Source organism: Pleurodeles waltl, chromosome 4_1, assembly GCF_031143425.1.
Source record: "Pleurodeles waltl isolate 20211129_DDA chromosome 4_1, aPleWal1.hap1.20221129, whole genome shotgun sequence".
In the NCBI taxonomy this organism is placed as follows: domain Eukaryota; kingdom Metazoa; phylum Chordata; class Amphibia; order Caudata; family Salamandridae; genus Pleurodeles; species Pleurodeles waltl.
In genome coordinates, this window is record NC_090442.1 from 411,433,309 (window position 1) to 411,449,509 (window position 16,201).

Below are 16,201 nucleotides of genomic sequence, written 5' to 3' on the forward strand. Positions count from 1 at the left end.
AGAGAGCCAGCCCAACTCCCAGTGCTCACTATTCAGAGGTCCTGGTGCAGAGCAGCAGCTTCTGTCCCGGTGGCCTATTTGGATTTTCCAGTCTTTTGCCCTTCATCCTTCATTGGTGATCATTGTTCCAGGCGGTAAGACGGTGGTTGGACTGTTCCGACACCGTTATTGAGAATTTTCATATTCTTGGTTTAATTCTTAAATGAGTAACAGATTACTTGCGTGCTACCATTTCTTGACATTTATTTGGTAGTTTACAAATAGGCAAGACATGCGATTTGTTTCATAAAGGTTTGACTTTGTTATTCATTGCGTGCTACCATTTCTTGACATTGGCATGGTGGCTTAAGAATCGGCAAGGCGCGCGATTCGTTTTATGGTGTTTATTGCGCGCTACTATTTCTTGACATTTACATGATGTTTTACAAATTGCCAAGACGTGCAACTCGTTTCATGAGGATCTAACTTTGTAGTTCATTGCGCGCTACCATTTCTTGACATTTACATGGTGGCTAAAGAATCGGCAAAAGAAGCGCGATTCGTTTCATTGTACTTTGATCTTGTTATTTATTGTGAGCAGTTATTTCTTGACATTTACATCGTGTTTTACGAATCAGCAAGACGCGCGATTTGATTAATAATGATTTGACTTTGATATGCATTGCGTGCTACCATTTCTTGGTATTTTACATGGTGACACTCGAATCGGCAAGATGCACGATTCTCTCCTCAAGTTTATTTCATGTTGTTTATTGTATGCCACTATTCTAAGATATTTATTATGTAATATTCAAGTTGACAAGTTATGTGATTTGTTTCCTGAATCCATAGTGTGTTATTCATGGTGCACAATCCTTTTATGGTGTTTAATATATGTATATGCAATATGTGCAATTTGTGTTGAAACATTTTAAGAGTACACAGAAGGCCAGAGTTTCCAGATGCAATATTGTATGGTCCTAGTATACATTCTCAAAACAGGATTTATATGACTGGTTTAAAATGTTGTCAGAATGTTTTTTCTGATTCTCATGTAAAGGAAAGTACTTGAATAAGAAAGTTTTCATTTAATTCATCTTGATTCCCTTACAGGTATCCTGCCATCTTGAAACTTAGTCATTTTAAACTTAACTCTTAGATTGTTCATGTTTTCAGAGTGACTAGGCTTAGAATCATAGTCTAGTATTGATTTCAGGAGATATAATTTTCATATTGTGTGTTCTAACCTTTTTCTTACTACAGGTCTCCTTCCCAGCTGTTCCCTTCCTAATCCCCTCTTGAACTCTCTCAGTCTCTGTGATTTATCTATCAGAGTCTTGGAGCTGTTCAGTGGCGGACGTGTTGGGAACGTGCACAGATCCCAAGGATCTGGTGACTCTGACAGGTTGTTGGTGCCGAAGGACTGAACTTCACATGGGCATTGCAGAGGCCCTTGAGGGAGGCAGGTGTGCTGTTGCTGGCCACCCCTGGGCATAAAACCTCCACCAGAGATCGCAGATACCCACATTGCCTCCACTGGGCCCCAGCGCCTTATTGCTTTTGTCCCTGGCCTCTCCCTCGGTCAGGTGAAGACAAGCACTGGTTCCCTCTTTGTGTTCTATCCCGGGTCCACTTTAGCAGATGGACAACCAAACCGCATGTTACGGCTTGGGGAAATGAACCCTCTACATCTGGCCTGCCCTCTCTACAGCTGCATCGCCAAGGCCCTTTGCATTTGCATGAGACATCCCGACTGCCCTGCTACATGGAAATCATGACCGGGAGAAGCTACTGATTGCACTGGGGGTGACGCAATAGCATACTGGGCCCTTCAGCCCTACATCTGGGTCCACTCAAGGAAAGGATCCCTTCCACGCACAGAGTGGTCTCAAGCACCTCTTGGCCCCTCACGGAGGGTCTGTGTGGGGGGAGGCCTGTGTCAGAGGCGTGCCTTGCTCACCTGGGTGGACATTAGTGAGGCAGAGCGGATTCTGGATACCATCCTGGTGAGAGTGGCTGCTTGTGCTGCCTGATAAAGCCACTGGACCACAGACATCGGCACCCGGGGATCGCCTGGTATGGCTTGCACTGATGAGGACGAAACAAGCCCCCTCACCGCCACCGATGTAAACCAAAATGGACCAATACACCAGTCCAACATCCAGAATGTGTGGGGCATCTAATGTGTCCCTCCTGAGATATACCTCCACCTCCATGCAGACAGATCTAGATGTTATTCTCAAGACGATCGAAGAATCCAGGCAAGCAGATGAGGCCAAAGTGGGCAAGGTCCTGTTAGAAATGTCCCTTCTATGTCAGGATCTCCGCAGTGTGGCTGGCAGAGTAACGGAGGCCGAAACTAGGGTCTCCATGGTAGAAGATGACGTGGCGACCCTTGAGATCCAAGTCCCTAAACTGCTCTCTGCTATGGCATCTCTGGAACAATGTACTGAAGACACTGAAAATCGCTGAAGGAGGAACAAATTGAGGTGCGTCGGCTTCCCCGAAAGAATTTAGACGTCTGGTGCAGGTAACTTGTTAGAGGAATGGCTCTGATTGTGGGTCTTTCTTGGCTGACGCTTTTGTTCCTTCATAGTGGAAAGGGCACATTGATCGCTGGCGGAGCACGCACCTGTGAGGACGCCTCCTTGCACTTGTGTAGCCTGTATCCTTAACCATCGGGACTGGGATGCCATTCAACATAAACACCAGGTCTTCTGTTTCCAGAACCACAAGACCATGATCTTCCCGAACTACACACATGCAGTTCAACAGTGCTGATGTTTCTTCGTGGACATCAAACAGGACTCAGAGCTCTTAACCTCTACTATATGCTTCTCTTCCTGGCTTGCCTAAAAGTGATTTTCAACACCTCAACCTACTTTTTTGATACCCCAGAGCAGACCTGGGAGTGGGGGACGGAGCAACAAGTCTTGCGGTGGTCAAGCTCTTTGAAAAACACTGAGACACAGGCAAAGGGAGCCAACCCTGCCCCAGTAGCTAAACCCTCATGGAGGAATAGACCCCACTCCAGACGAGCTTGTTGCACCCCACAGAGGAGACATGACTCACTGAGCCCACTGCAGGATAAAGGTGTGACAGGGGCTCCGGATCCTGAGGAGTTGATGTCTGACACCCCAGACCTTTTCAGATCCCAAGACACTGAACCTGAAGTTCCTCCCTGACATTTACATCCTGGCCAGATTCAAACAATCCAGGCGATGCACTGCTGAACTATGTAACAGACACTATGGCCCTCATTACAACTCTGGCGGTAAATCCCGCTTTCCGCCGTGCAGAAGACAGCCAACATACCGATGCGGCCGACGAATTCCGCTACAGGTATTATGAACCACAGCTCGGAATCCGCCACAATACAGACACCCACACAAGTCCGCCACACCAAAGGTCAGTGATAAACTGGCGATACCAAAACTGACACCGTCATGCCAACAGGAATACGCCCACACGATCACGACCCACAAATTAACGTTGCTCAAAATACACACACATTTACAAAACACAACCACATTGGACAATTTAAAAAATACACACACCTGATACACATACACACACCACTCCCACACACCCAATCCAATATAAAGAACACACCCACATCACCCATAAACTCTTACTACCAAAATTGTGAAAGAAGGCCAGAGGGAGAGACTACCTAAAACAACACCAGCATCCACAGACACACAACACCATCACTTACACAATATCTGCACACCTCAAACAACACACACCAACACATCCCCTCACACATCACAACAGACACCACCTCATACATCACCCACATCACATCATGGCACCTCAAAGACACCCCAGGTTCTCTAAGGAGGAGCTCAGGTTCATGGTGGAGGAAATCGTCTGGGTAGAGCCACAGCTATTCGGATCACAGGTGCAGCAGACATCCATTGCAAGGAAGATGAAGCTATGGCGCAGAATTGTCGACAGGGTTAACGCAGTGGGACAGCATCCAAGAACACGGGATGACATCAGGAAGAGGTGGAACGACCAACAGGGAAGTTGTGTTCCGTCGTATCCAGACACCAGATTGTTGTACAGAGGACTGGCCGTGGACCCCCACCTCCTCCCCCACAACTAAAAACATGGGAGAAGCAAGTCTTGGCAATACTGCATCCTGAGGGCCTCGCAGGAGTAGCAGGAGAAATGGACTCTGGTAAGACATATCTTTACTACTTTATCCCCCACACCCCACCTCCATGCCATCACATTCCGCCACCCTTACCCTCACACCCATCACCCCAACAACCCGCAGATACCTCACTAACACAATCCACACGTCCCAAAATCAAGCCATGCATGTAACACCAAAGCATGTCCAGTCCAGAGACTCACTCATGCCCCAAAATCAACAGTCACACAAGGACCAAGCCAATAATGCAAGCACAGGAGGTCACTCACCCATTGCACAAGATGGCACACACAGATACAATAACTATGCATTTATACCCCAACAGGACCCATACCCAACGTCACCGGACAGGAGGTGCCAGTCCCCCCACAGAAGAGACCCACAGTGATGACAGCAGCTCTGCACGCCTGGATCAAGATGACCAGCCCGGCCCATCAGGGACCTTGGGACAGTTGGTTCCCCTGACACAGTCACAAACCACCACAGAGCCTCCCCCCTCAGGAAACACCACCACAGCACCCACCCAGCGGGCCCATCCCTCTATCCCCAGGACACATCAATCCGCAGTGTGTCCACCACTACAGGGAACCCAGGCAACCCCACTAACACAGGACGATCAGGGACCTGGGGGCAGTGGCAGTGGGCACACAGTTCAGGGGACAGAGGTACAGGATAACAGGGAAGCTGGGAGGACTGCTGTGCGACAGGGGGAGGACAGGCCCAGGGAACCCACTCTCCACGAGGCACTCTCTAACATCATGGGAGCTTATCACCATTCCCAGGAGACCATGGGTACGGTACTGGCCAGGTTTCAGGAGACCCAGCGGATGCAGGAGGAACACTACCTGGGGATCAGGGAGGACTTGAACTTCATTAACAACAACCTGGTCACCATTGCAGGGGTGCTGGCAGACCTTCTCAAGACGATGAACAGCTCTCCACCTCCACTGGCGCTAGTGGACAGGAGGCAGCGCCACAGGAACAACAGGACACCAGCACCCCACCCCCTGCAGATGGAGAACCACCCTGCAAACGGTCCTTGAGATCCAGGAACAAGACAGAGAACATTGCCAAGACCCCTGAATGTCACCCTTCTGGCCCACTATGTCACTGTGTCCATCCTTAAACTGCCATTGCTCCACTTCCTAGGCCCCTTTGGAGAATGCACCTGTGAAACAAATAGACTGGACTCTGCCATGGACATACCTCCACCATCACCCCAGCCCATTTTATAACCCCTTCCTCTTATTTTCACTGGAATAAACACACTTCAATCACAAACCAATCTGGAGTCAGTCTGTGCTTTCACAAATGTGTAATTGCAATATCTATGGAATGTAGCAATATCAATTTACTTGTTCACATACCAATGTAACACAGCTGTAGGCCAGGAGTAAACATACCAGAGGGCACAAAGTGGGATCCAGACCTGTGAAATGGAAAGGCAATGTAACAAATCAGTGTCCATACACTGAGTGAAAATGACAGACTTTTGCTAGCTCCAACAATAGTATGAGATGTGGGAAGCAGTGACATCTTCTTACCTGTGTCTCACTAGAAGTATTGCATGATGATGCTGTTTCGGTTGTCGATATCCTCTTCTTCTGCCTCCTCTTCTTCACTGTCCACAGGCTCCACGGCTGCCACAAAACCACAATCTGGCCCATCCTCCTGCAGAAAAGGCACCTGGCATCGCAAAGCCAGATTGTGCAGCATACAGCAGGCCACGATTATCTGGCACACCTTCTTCAGTGAGTAGTATAGGGAACCACCTGTCAGATGGAGGCACCAGAATCTGGACTTCAGGAGGCCGAAGGTGCGTTCTATTATCCTCCTAGTTCGCCCATGTGCCTCATTGTAGCGTTCCTCTGCCCTTGTCCTGGGATTCCTCACTGGGGTCAGTAGCCATGACAGATTGGGTGACCAGAATCACCTGCAAATGTTGAGGGACAACTGTTAGACACACACTAACCCTTAGGGACAGCCCCAATACCCAAACACCTATGTCAACTGTATTGGGACCTTGGCCTCACCTATTAGCCACACACGGTGCCTCAGGAGTTGCCCCATCACATAAGGGATGTTACTATTTCTCAAAATGTAAGCGTCATGCACAGAGCCAGGATACTTGGCATTCACATTGGAGATGTACTGGTCTGCCAAACACACCATCTGCACATTCATCGAATGGTAGCTCTTCCGGTTTCTGTACACCTGTTCATTCCTGCAGGGGGGACAAATGCCACATGTGTACCATCAGTGGCACCAGTGATGTTGGGGATATGTCCTAGGGCATAGAAGTCACCTTTCACTGTGGGCAAATCCTCCACCTGAGGGAAAACGATGTGCTTCAGCAGGGCAGACAACACTCTGGACAACACGTTAGAGAACATTGGCTGGGACATCCCTGATGCCATGGCCACTGTTTGAAAAGACCCACTGGCCAGGAAAAGGAGTACAGACAGGACCTGCACTAGAAGGAGTATCCCTGTGGGATGGAGGACCTGACATCAGGTCTGGCTCCAACTGGGCATACAGTTCCAGGATTGTTGCACGATCAAGTCTGTATGTGATTATGATGTGTCTCTCTTCCATTGTCGACAGGCCCACCAGGGGCCTGTACACCGGAGGATGGCGCCATCTCATCACCTGCCCTAGCAGACGTGCCCTATGGAGGAGAACAGCGAGCAGAGAGTCATCCAACACTGAGGTATCACAATGTGTTATTTGCAGAGACGTTGTTATTCCGCAATGTGCAATGTCTGTATTCCCGGCCTAGATAGGTGTGACACAGTTATTATCCATCCCATGTGGCCCCATGAAATGGCGGCTGCCTGACCTGTAAGGTTGGACAAGGGGATATGAGGTAACGGCGCTGGCATTGTACACCGTCGCGGTGGGCAGTCGAAGACTGTGGCGCAATTCTGCATTGGTTAACATTGGGCCCTATGGGTCCCAGGAGCCAATGACGATGTACGCCGGCTGTGACGGTACACACCGCCGCAGACGTGACCGCCATTTTCTGTCTGTTCACTCACTTGATACCTGACCTTCAACAGGAGAGGACCTACACTGCAAGTGCTGCTGTGACCTGTGTCTGGAAGCGACGATGGCTCATGTGTCTGGGGAAAGGGCCCCTGCCTTCACTTTGGAGGAGTTGGAGAAACTAGTGGATGGGGTCCTCCCCCAGTTCACGCAACTGTACGGTCCTCCAGACAAACAGGTGAGTACACTGTGAGCATGCTGCATTGGCAATGCTTGTTTTGAGTGGTGTGGATGGAAGATACATGGGGGGGGAGGGCTGAGGCCTGCATGTGCGGATGCTGAGTGTATGTGCGTCAGGGCATGGGTGGGAACTGGTGGGCAATGAGTATGACGGTCCAGACGGGTGAGTAATTTCCTTTCCCCCTGTACCATTCCTCTAGGTCAGTGCCCACCAGAAGAAGGGTATTTGGCATGCCATCGCCAAGGACGTCCGGACCCTCGGGGTCTACCACAGACGGAGCACCCACTGCCGTAAAAGATGGGAGGACCTGCGCTGCTGGAGCAAGAAGATGGCAGAGGCCCAGCTGGGGATGGCCTCTCAACGTGGAAGGGGTGCCCGTTGCACCATGACCCCCCTGATGTCCAGGATCCTGGCGGTGGCGTATCCGTCGTTGGATGGGCACTTGAGGGCATCACAGCAGCCACAAGGGGGTGAGTACACTCTCATTCAGCTGACTCTGCAGCATTACGAGGTGTCTGGGTGGGGAGGTGGGCAGTGAGTTCCCCTAGGCCATGGTGAACTTGGAAGACAAGGTCCCTTGTGAGGCAGGTTATGTGGCACCCCAACCCCACTAGTGGTAAGAGCCATCTATACCTAGTCAGGCTCCAGTGACTTCCAGGTATGCAGCAATTGGTCTTAGGCCTCGTACCCCATGGTCAGGTGAAATTTCTAGGAACTGTTAGTGCATGGCGTAGTGCAGAGGGCTGCTCCATGTGTGCTGTGTCCGCCAACGGTAGTGGTGTTGCATGCACTGAATATGTTTTTCTTCTGTCTTCCCCCCCCTTTTTGTGGTCTCCCTGTTCTTGTGTGCAATAACATCATCAGGCAGAGGAGCATTGGCCCTGGAGCAGGAGAGAGCAGCAAACCCACTTGGCCCTGGAGGGTGAGGCAACGGAGTCTGAAGCCACCAGTGGGACGGAGGGCGAGGGAGCTCCACGGCGGGGACAGGACCAGACACCAGTGATAGCGACTCCTCCTCTGATGGGAGCTCCCTTGCGGTGATGGGCGCCTCTGTGCCCACCACATCAACAGGTACAGCCACCACCCCCTACCAGCACCACCCTCTCAGCAGCCCCTCAGTGTGTGTCTCGTGCCCGCTCACCCAGGAGGGTGGGCATCTCCTTCGCCCCAGGCACCTCAAGCCCTGCCCCAGTCAGCCCTGCTGCCCTCAGTGAGGAGGCTATTTACCTCCTGAGATCCCTCACTGTTGGGCAATCTACCATTTTGAATGCCATCCAGGGTGTTGAGAGGCATTTGTAACAAACAAATGTATACCTGGAGGGCATTCATTCTGGGCGGGCGGCCCAACAGAGAGCATTTCAGGCTCTGGCCTCAGCACTGATGGCAGCCATTGTCCCTGTGATCCAGCCTCCCCCCTCCAACTTCCTTCACCCAGACCCAATCCCTGTACCTCAGCCTATCCCAAGTACACCATCAGACCAGCATGCACACACATCAACACACAAGAGTGGCTCAGGCAAACATAAGCACCACACATCCCACAGGCACTCACACAAGCACCATCCCGATGCAGACACAGCAACATCCACAACCTCCACTGTGTCCCCCTCCTCCACGTCATCCTCCCCCCTCCCTGTCTTGTCTCCACTCACACCTGCAGGCAATATATACTCAGCCACTACCTCCATCACCAGTACGCCCATCTCCACACACCGCTCACGTGCACTCACCACCCCCACTACCATTCACACATCCCCTGTGTCCTCTGTGTGTCTGTGAGCCCTCCTCCCAAAGTACACAAACGCAGGCCCACACCCACCCAACAGCCACCCACCTGACAACAGTCTCCGGCTCATATACCTCCACCCAAATTCAGCAGACGTACACCTCCTACAACCACTACCTCTTCCTCCACTCCCAAACCCCCTCCATCTTCTCGTCCCAGTGTGTCTAAAAAACCCTTCCTGGCTAACATTGACCTCTTCCCTACACCCTCCCCCAGGTCCTTCCCCTAGGGCCAGGATTTCCAGGTCCCAGCCTAGCACCTCAACCACCAAATCCCCAGGCACAGTGGTGCCAGCAACTGCGGGCTCATTGAGTGCGCCACCCATCAGGGCTGCCAGTGTGCCACGTAGCGAAGGCAAGGACATTCCGCCACCCGGAGGGAGAAGCCGAAACTACCATCCACCAAGGGCTCAGCAAAAACAAAAGGGAATATTGGCAAGGCAACTGTGGCACCATCAAAGGTGGGGAAGGGCCAAAAGCAAAAGAGCAGGTCAGGAGAGGGCATGGGGGCACCGACTGAGGGACCAGTGTCACACCTTCTGTCCACGATCACATCAACCTGTACGGCAGCGAACACCGCTAGTTGCCCCGCTACCACAACCGCCACCTGCACTGCCACCGGCACGTGTACAGCCTCAGCGTCAGTCCCCAGCCTCTTCCCCAGTGGGCAGCCGTCCGAGGCTGCAGGAGACGTCCTCCTGTGTCCCTCAGCAGGTGCTGACCCATGCACCGCTGCCACAGACACCGCCGCAAGCACTGCTGCCACAGACACCCCTGCAAGCACCGCCACCGGCCCCACAACGTACTCGGACAGTGGCACCACTGCAGACATGGCTTCCATCCCCAGTGGTCAGTCGTCCGAGGCTGGAGAAGAGTACCTGGACCCTGGGCAGCTTCCATGAGGCATGACTTCCATCACTGTTTGCACCTGCATGTGGAAGGCAAAGCCGCAGCAGTGTGGGGTATGTCGCTGCCTCCATGGCGTACCATGCTACCTGTACCTCGCCAATCTCGTGGCACACACACCCAGGTGAGGGAATTGTACCGGCCACACTGCACGTAGAGCACTCTGGGCACCATGCCCCCTCCAGAACCAGTGGAGAATGACATCCACTACCTCAGTCCTTGGCAGGATGAAGCACTCTGGGCACCATGCCCCCTCCAGAACCAGTGGAGAATGACATCCACTTGAGAGACTGTGGCTTTGCACTCCACAGGATAACGCAGTGGGCAAACCACCCACTGGAGAGACTTGAGAGACACTGGCTTTGCACTCCCCAGGATAATGCAGTGGGCAAACCACCCACTGGAGAGACTTGAGAGACTGTGGCTTTGCACTCCCCAGGATATAGCAATGGGCATGGAGCCCCCTCGTGCAGTAGTGGCGTTGTGCGTTCATCTAGCTGAGGTGCTCCCCCTCCCGCTCCCCCTGAGGTGCCTGTATATTTTCGGTCGGATGCCCCAGCAGTGTTCTCTCCGTTTCGAGTCAGGTATCTAGTGTGGGCTTCGCCCATGCATTTTGGGACCAGTGATCCACGGACAATGATTGGTACACTATCCGGACTTGTGTAGTTGGTGTACATATTTGTATATACTGAATTTTGATTTTTGACTATCAGATTTTTCATGATCACACTGGTTACAATCATTTCATTTTGTCCTTGCGTTCTTCCAGGGGGTGGGGGGGTGTATATGTAATGTTGCTGCATGTATGTGTGTGTATGGTGTTGGGGGTGTGGGTATTGCGTGTTGTGTGTGTGTGTTACTCTCTTTCTCCCCCCCCCATGTTGTAGGTGCAGTACTCACCATGGTCGTCGCCGCCGTTCGTACTCCTGGTAGATGAGAAGATACACCAACATTGGTAACACCTGTAGTTCGGGCTCCATGGCGTCCTGGTTCCTCGTTGGGTGTCGAAAGGTGAGTGTTTTCCCTTCTGTGAACTGTTTCCGCCGTGCTTTTGATCGCGTTGGTTCCGCCCCGGAAAAGGTGGTGGATAGGTGTCTTGAAATACAGTGGGCGGTACTTTGTCTTCCGCCTGTCTGTTGCCGGTTACTTCTGCGGTGTTTGTTTCTACTGCCATGGTGGTCAGAGTGCCAAAGTGGCTGTTTATGTCGGCGGTTTCCGCCATGGTCGTGATTCCATTTTTCCTCTGCCGGCCTGTTGGCGGTATTACCGCCGCTTTAACACCGACCGCCAGGGTTGTAATGAGGGCCTATGCCTTTATGTTAAGTACATTTGTACATTTGTTTGGGGGAACAGGAGAGGTGGTAGGGGGCAAGGATTCCTAGAGGTTTCTTTCGCAACCAAACAGTGAAATTGTTGTTGGGCAGTTTTATCCCTGAAGGAACAAACGGGGACCTTTGGGTACCCATGGGCCCTCTTTGACCATTGACATGTTTTGCGTTAGGGCAAGAGATACTTCGATGGTGGAAGTGTGGGGTCAGGGTAAGTTGGGGAGGGGTTGTTGTTTTGCTTATCCACACAGCTGTCAAATTTCCTACATGTGGCGCACGCACGCACGCATATTCTGACATATCGCTCACTTCAGTCCACAGTACTAAATTTGCCCTTGATGCATGGGCCACTTTTTGCAAGAAAGCCACTCTGACTCCCTCCCTCCCCATTTTTGATGATTAAAGTCCTATCATGGAATGTTATTGGTCTACTAAACTGTATTAAAATATCACGGTACATGGAACCCCTCCACCTGGATGTGGTGATTCTTCAGGAGGCCACTTCTTACGCACACAGTGCTACTTTCTTGGCTGCTTCGGTAATGACTGGGTATTTCACACTGGGTTCTCTTTTGGATTCTCAAGGTTGGCTATCTTACTGCATAAGGGATTCCCTGTGATAGTTCCTGATACCGCATTGACCCCCAGGGAAAATATGTAGAATTTGAGGTTAGGCTGGATGGCCGACACTATAGCCTGATTTTGGCCTTAGTTCCCCACCAAGAGCTTCACCCAACATTATAGATGCTTCAAGATCTCCTCCTGGCCCTCCCTTAGGTACCACAATAATGGGGTGATCTAGATACTGCTGACCCTCGCAAGTCAGGTTTTTGTGCCCGCTCGTCGCAGCTCTCTCTCTGGGAAGATTCACTAGGTCTACACAACATGTGGAGAACTTGGCAACCCACCATGCGGGCATATACCCATACATCAGCAGCCTATATGATGCTGTCACGTATTGATCAATTGTGGCTTCCGGTGTTCTTTACCTGACAGTTGTGCAGTCTTTCCCCAGAGGCATTTTGGACCACGCTCCCCTCCTTCTTGAGATGGGCTTTTACAGGTGCACTTGAGGCCCATTTCATGTGTTGACGCCTGGTATCTGATGGACCCGGAATGTGCTGCTTTTGTCAAAGATTGTTTTTCATTGCACTAAATTGTAATATGGTGACATCTGCCGGAACCCTGTGGGCTTCTAGCAAACCCTCCCTTTGAGGCATGATTAAAATGAAATGGGACTTTTAAAAGCACGGCTATTCCGTGGAATGTCCCAACGCTTCATTTTCAGTGAGAACCGCAAGAAGCACTACTAAGGCTAGACCTGCTTAAAGAGCCATGTCGTCAGCTTTTTCTTAAATAGGGAAGTGGTTGCTGTTGAGCTTAGCTCCAATGGAAGTTTATTCCAGGCCACCAGTCCCAGGTATGAAAAGGTCTTTCCACCCATTCTTCTGCGCTGGATCTTATGGATCTTTTTCCAGGAAACAATGGGCTGATCACAGGTTTTTGGGAGGAACATAGAAACTAGCTCTGTCCCTCAGATAACCAGCACCCAAATGGTTCAGTGGTTTGTGGACTAGGACTAGCATTTTGAAGAGAACTCTCTTTTTTTATCAGGAGCAAATGTAGGGCCTACAGGTACGAAGACCACTGAGTTTTAGGGGGCGGGTAAAGGAGGATGCGGGCTGCTGCTTTTTGAACCACTTAAGGCTTGTTGAGCAGATAGTCTGGTAGTCCTAATTATAGGGCATTGCTGTAGTCCAACCTTGATGTAATAAGAGCCTGGATGACTGCCTTTCTCACAGACAAGAAAAGAAAGTTTACAAATTTTTTTAATGTTCCCAGAAGACCAAAGCAAGTACTGATCACTGACATAATCTGTGACTTAAAAGAAAGATCCTTGTCAATTTTCACGCCCAAGTTCCTAACTATGTCCTTCCGGGGGCATAGAGGTGGGGTGTCTTATGGCATCAAGATCTGCAAGTTTGGGGCCAAAGGATAGAATTTTTGTTTCATCTGTGTTACATTTTAACTGGTGTACCGTCATCCAGTGAAAGACGGAAGAGAGGCAGGTTTTGATGGAGACTCCTGGTCTTTCCTCTCCCTTCCTGCATGTAAATAACAGCTGAGTGTTATCTGCATATGTAATCACATTGGCTCCTAAGACCTCGGCCAGCTGTGCTAGATGGGTAAGGTACTTATTAAACAGGGTAGGGCTGTTGTGTAGCCATTTTAGCTATAGCTCCATGCACGTTATTTTAACACACTCGGCCCTGCCGATGTGCACTCTAACCTAGATATATTTTATTCAGCTTTATTTTATTATTGTTACAATAACCACTTTTACGGTCTTGTTTTATTTTCTGTTTATCTAACTGTTTTTGCCTAGGCCAGCACTCTGTTCTCAAACGAGGCATTCTTGCTCACTCTGTGCTTCTTCCAAGGTTACAGCAAGATAGGTTGCCGATGAACGTGATATAAGTTTAATCTCCAATATTCGTCGAAAATATGCATCTTTACTCAGGGACATTTTCTTAGAACATCAGCTGTTTTATTATAAAAAACACTTCCTTGTCCCTTACACATTAGAGGGAGATTCCAGCCAGAGAACCACAACTGTATGCTGATTGCCGAATGCTTCGCTACAGCTGTTTTGCAGACTTCAGGCCTTTGCTCAGATATGGGGGATGATGTCTTCCCAGGGGAACCTGAAGGGCAGAATTAGAGCTTAACATGCTGTGCTCTATCATAGCCTAGGTGGGAATTAGTCTATTGACTGTAGTGACAATATGGTAGCGTTATTCTTATGCTTCACTTTCCTTGTCACAATTTTAATACTGTCATGCTGTGTCATCCTGGTTATTGCAGCTCACGCTTTGCTATCTAAGATGCAGTCTCTTCATTAAAATCATTATTAAAACATGCGCGGCCTCTGTTTGTCATTGTGTATATGAGACTAAGGTAACTGAGAGAAATGAATGAGACCTGAGTGACCACGGCTTCCCTGAGAAACCAATTATTTCATGCACTCGGCTGCCCAGTCATCCCTGCCCTCAGGTAGAGATGAGGCACTGCTAGTTAGCCAGAGCAAAACCCGGATTGGAGCGACAGGTGTCATCTGCAGTGGGTTAGACTTAGGCTGTCATTATGAACACGGTGGGAATCCCGGACCTCCCCACCCAGCCACCGCAGAGCACAACCACATCCCGCCCTCCAAATAATGATGCACAAATCACCTTAGCGGACAGTAGAGGCCGGACGACCATTGGCGGTACCGGCCGCTACAGGCGGCAAGTAGACTAAACAGCAAGAAGTGCACACATTGGATAAGTGTGCAACCTACACACCTGATACACATCCATAACCCCATAAAACACCCCTAGACATACCCCACAGTCCTTTTCAACAAATCCAGGCCAAGAAGATGGAGAGCACCAGAGGCAGACAACGAACGTCACCATACACAAGACGCACACCGACCCACAGAAGAGTACCCTCACTGCGTTCCCAGCCCCGACACCATTCACCACACTCACCATGTCACCCCCCCAAGCATCCACGCTTCACAGAAAGGGAGTTAAGGACCATGGTGGATGAGATCCTGAAGGTGGAGCCACAAATATTCGGGGCCGAGGTGCAGCACACACCCATCACAAGGAAGATGGCGCTATGGCAGACCATTGTGAACAGGGTAAATGCAGTGGGACACCATCCACGCACATGGGACGACATCCGGAAGAGATGGAACGACCTGTGGAGGAAAGTCAGGGGCATGGCATCAAGGCACCACATTGCAGTCCAGAAGACTGGGGGAGGACCGCCACCAACACCACCAGAGTACACAGACTGGGAGGAAAAGGTACTGGCCATCCTGCACCCTGAGGGACTCACTGGACTCACTGGAGGAATGGACTCGGGTAAGTCATCAACATATAACCCATATACACCATACCTGTAATACATGCACCACGCCACCAACACCCCACCCAGGCAAGAGCCACTAAATCCACCCCCTGCATGACCACAAACCCACTAACAGGCCCACATCCCTCGCCCTGTGCAGAGCCACCTACCCCTGCAAGTACCCACAATGGAACGACATCCCCCACCACAATGCAACCCCACAGTCAAAGCAAAATACAGTGTCAACCTCACAAAGGCACCCTGTAAGGCCACTGAAAGTAACCCCAGCACAAAATAGCCCAGTCCTGCTCACCTCAAACGTTCATGCAGCTGTAACAGACATTTCTATGTCCCCCAACAGGCACCACCACCCATGCCACCCTAAAGGACGGGACAAGGAGGGCCAGTGCCCCCCAGTGAGACAGAGGCACCTCACGGGACACTAGTGAAGGATCCCTGGACACTGATGAGCAGGCAGGCCCCTCACACAGTCCTGGACTGTCACCATGCAGCAGCCCCACCCAGGAAACCACTGTCACCCCTACCACCCAGTCAAGACCAGCAGCCCAGGGCAAGCGTCCCCACACCAGTGTATCCAGGCCACAGACTGGTGGAACACAGGTACAGAGGCCACAGTCTCCCACTCCCAACATGCAAGAAGGCGAGGGCCCCAGTACAAGTGGTACTGCCAGACCTGTGCAGGGGACACAGGCACAGGGGGCTAGGGCAAGTGCAAGGGTGTCAGTGGGCTAGGGGGGAGGCCACAGGATGGATGCAGCAGCCCAGGACGTGATATCAGAGGTATTGGGGGGCCTACCAGCATACCCATGACAGGTTGGCACAGATAGTGTCCACCCTGAAGCACAGTTAGGGGATGCAGCAGGAACACCACCAACAGGCCATGGAGCAGTGGAA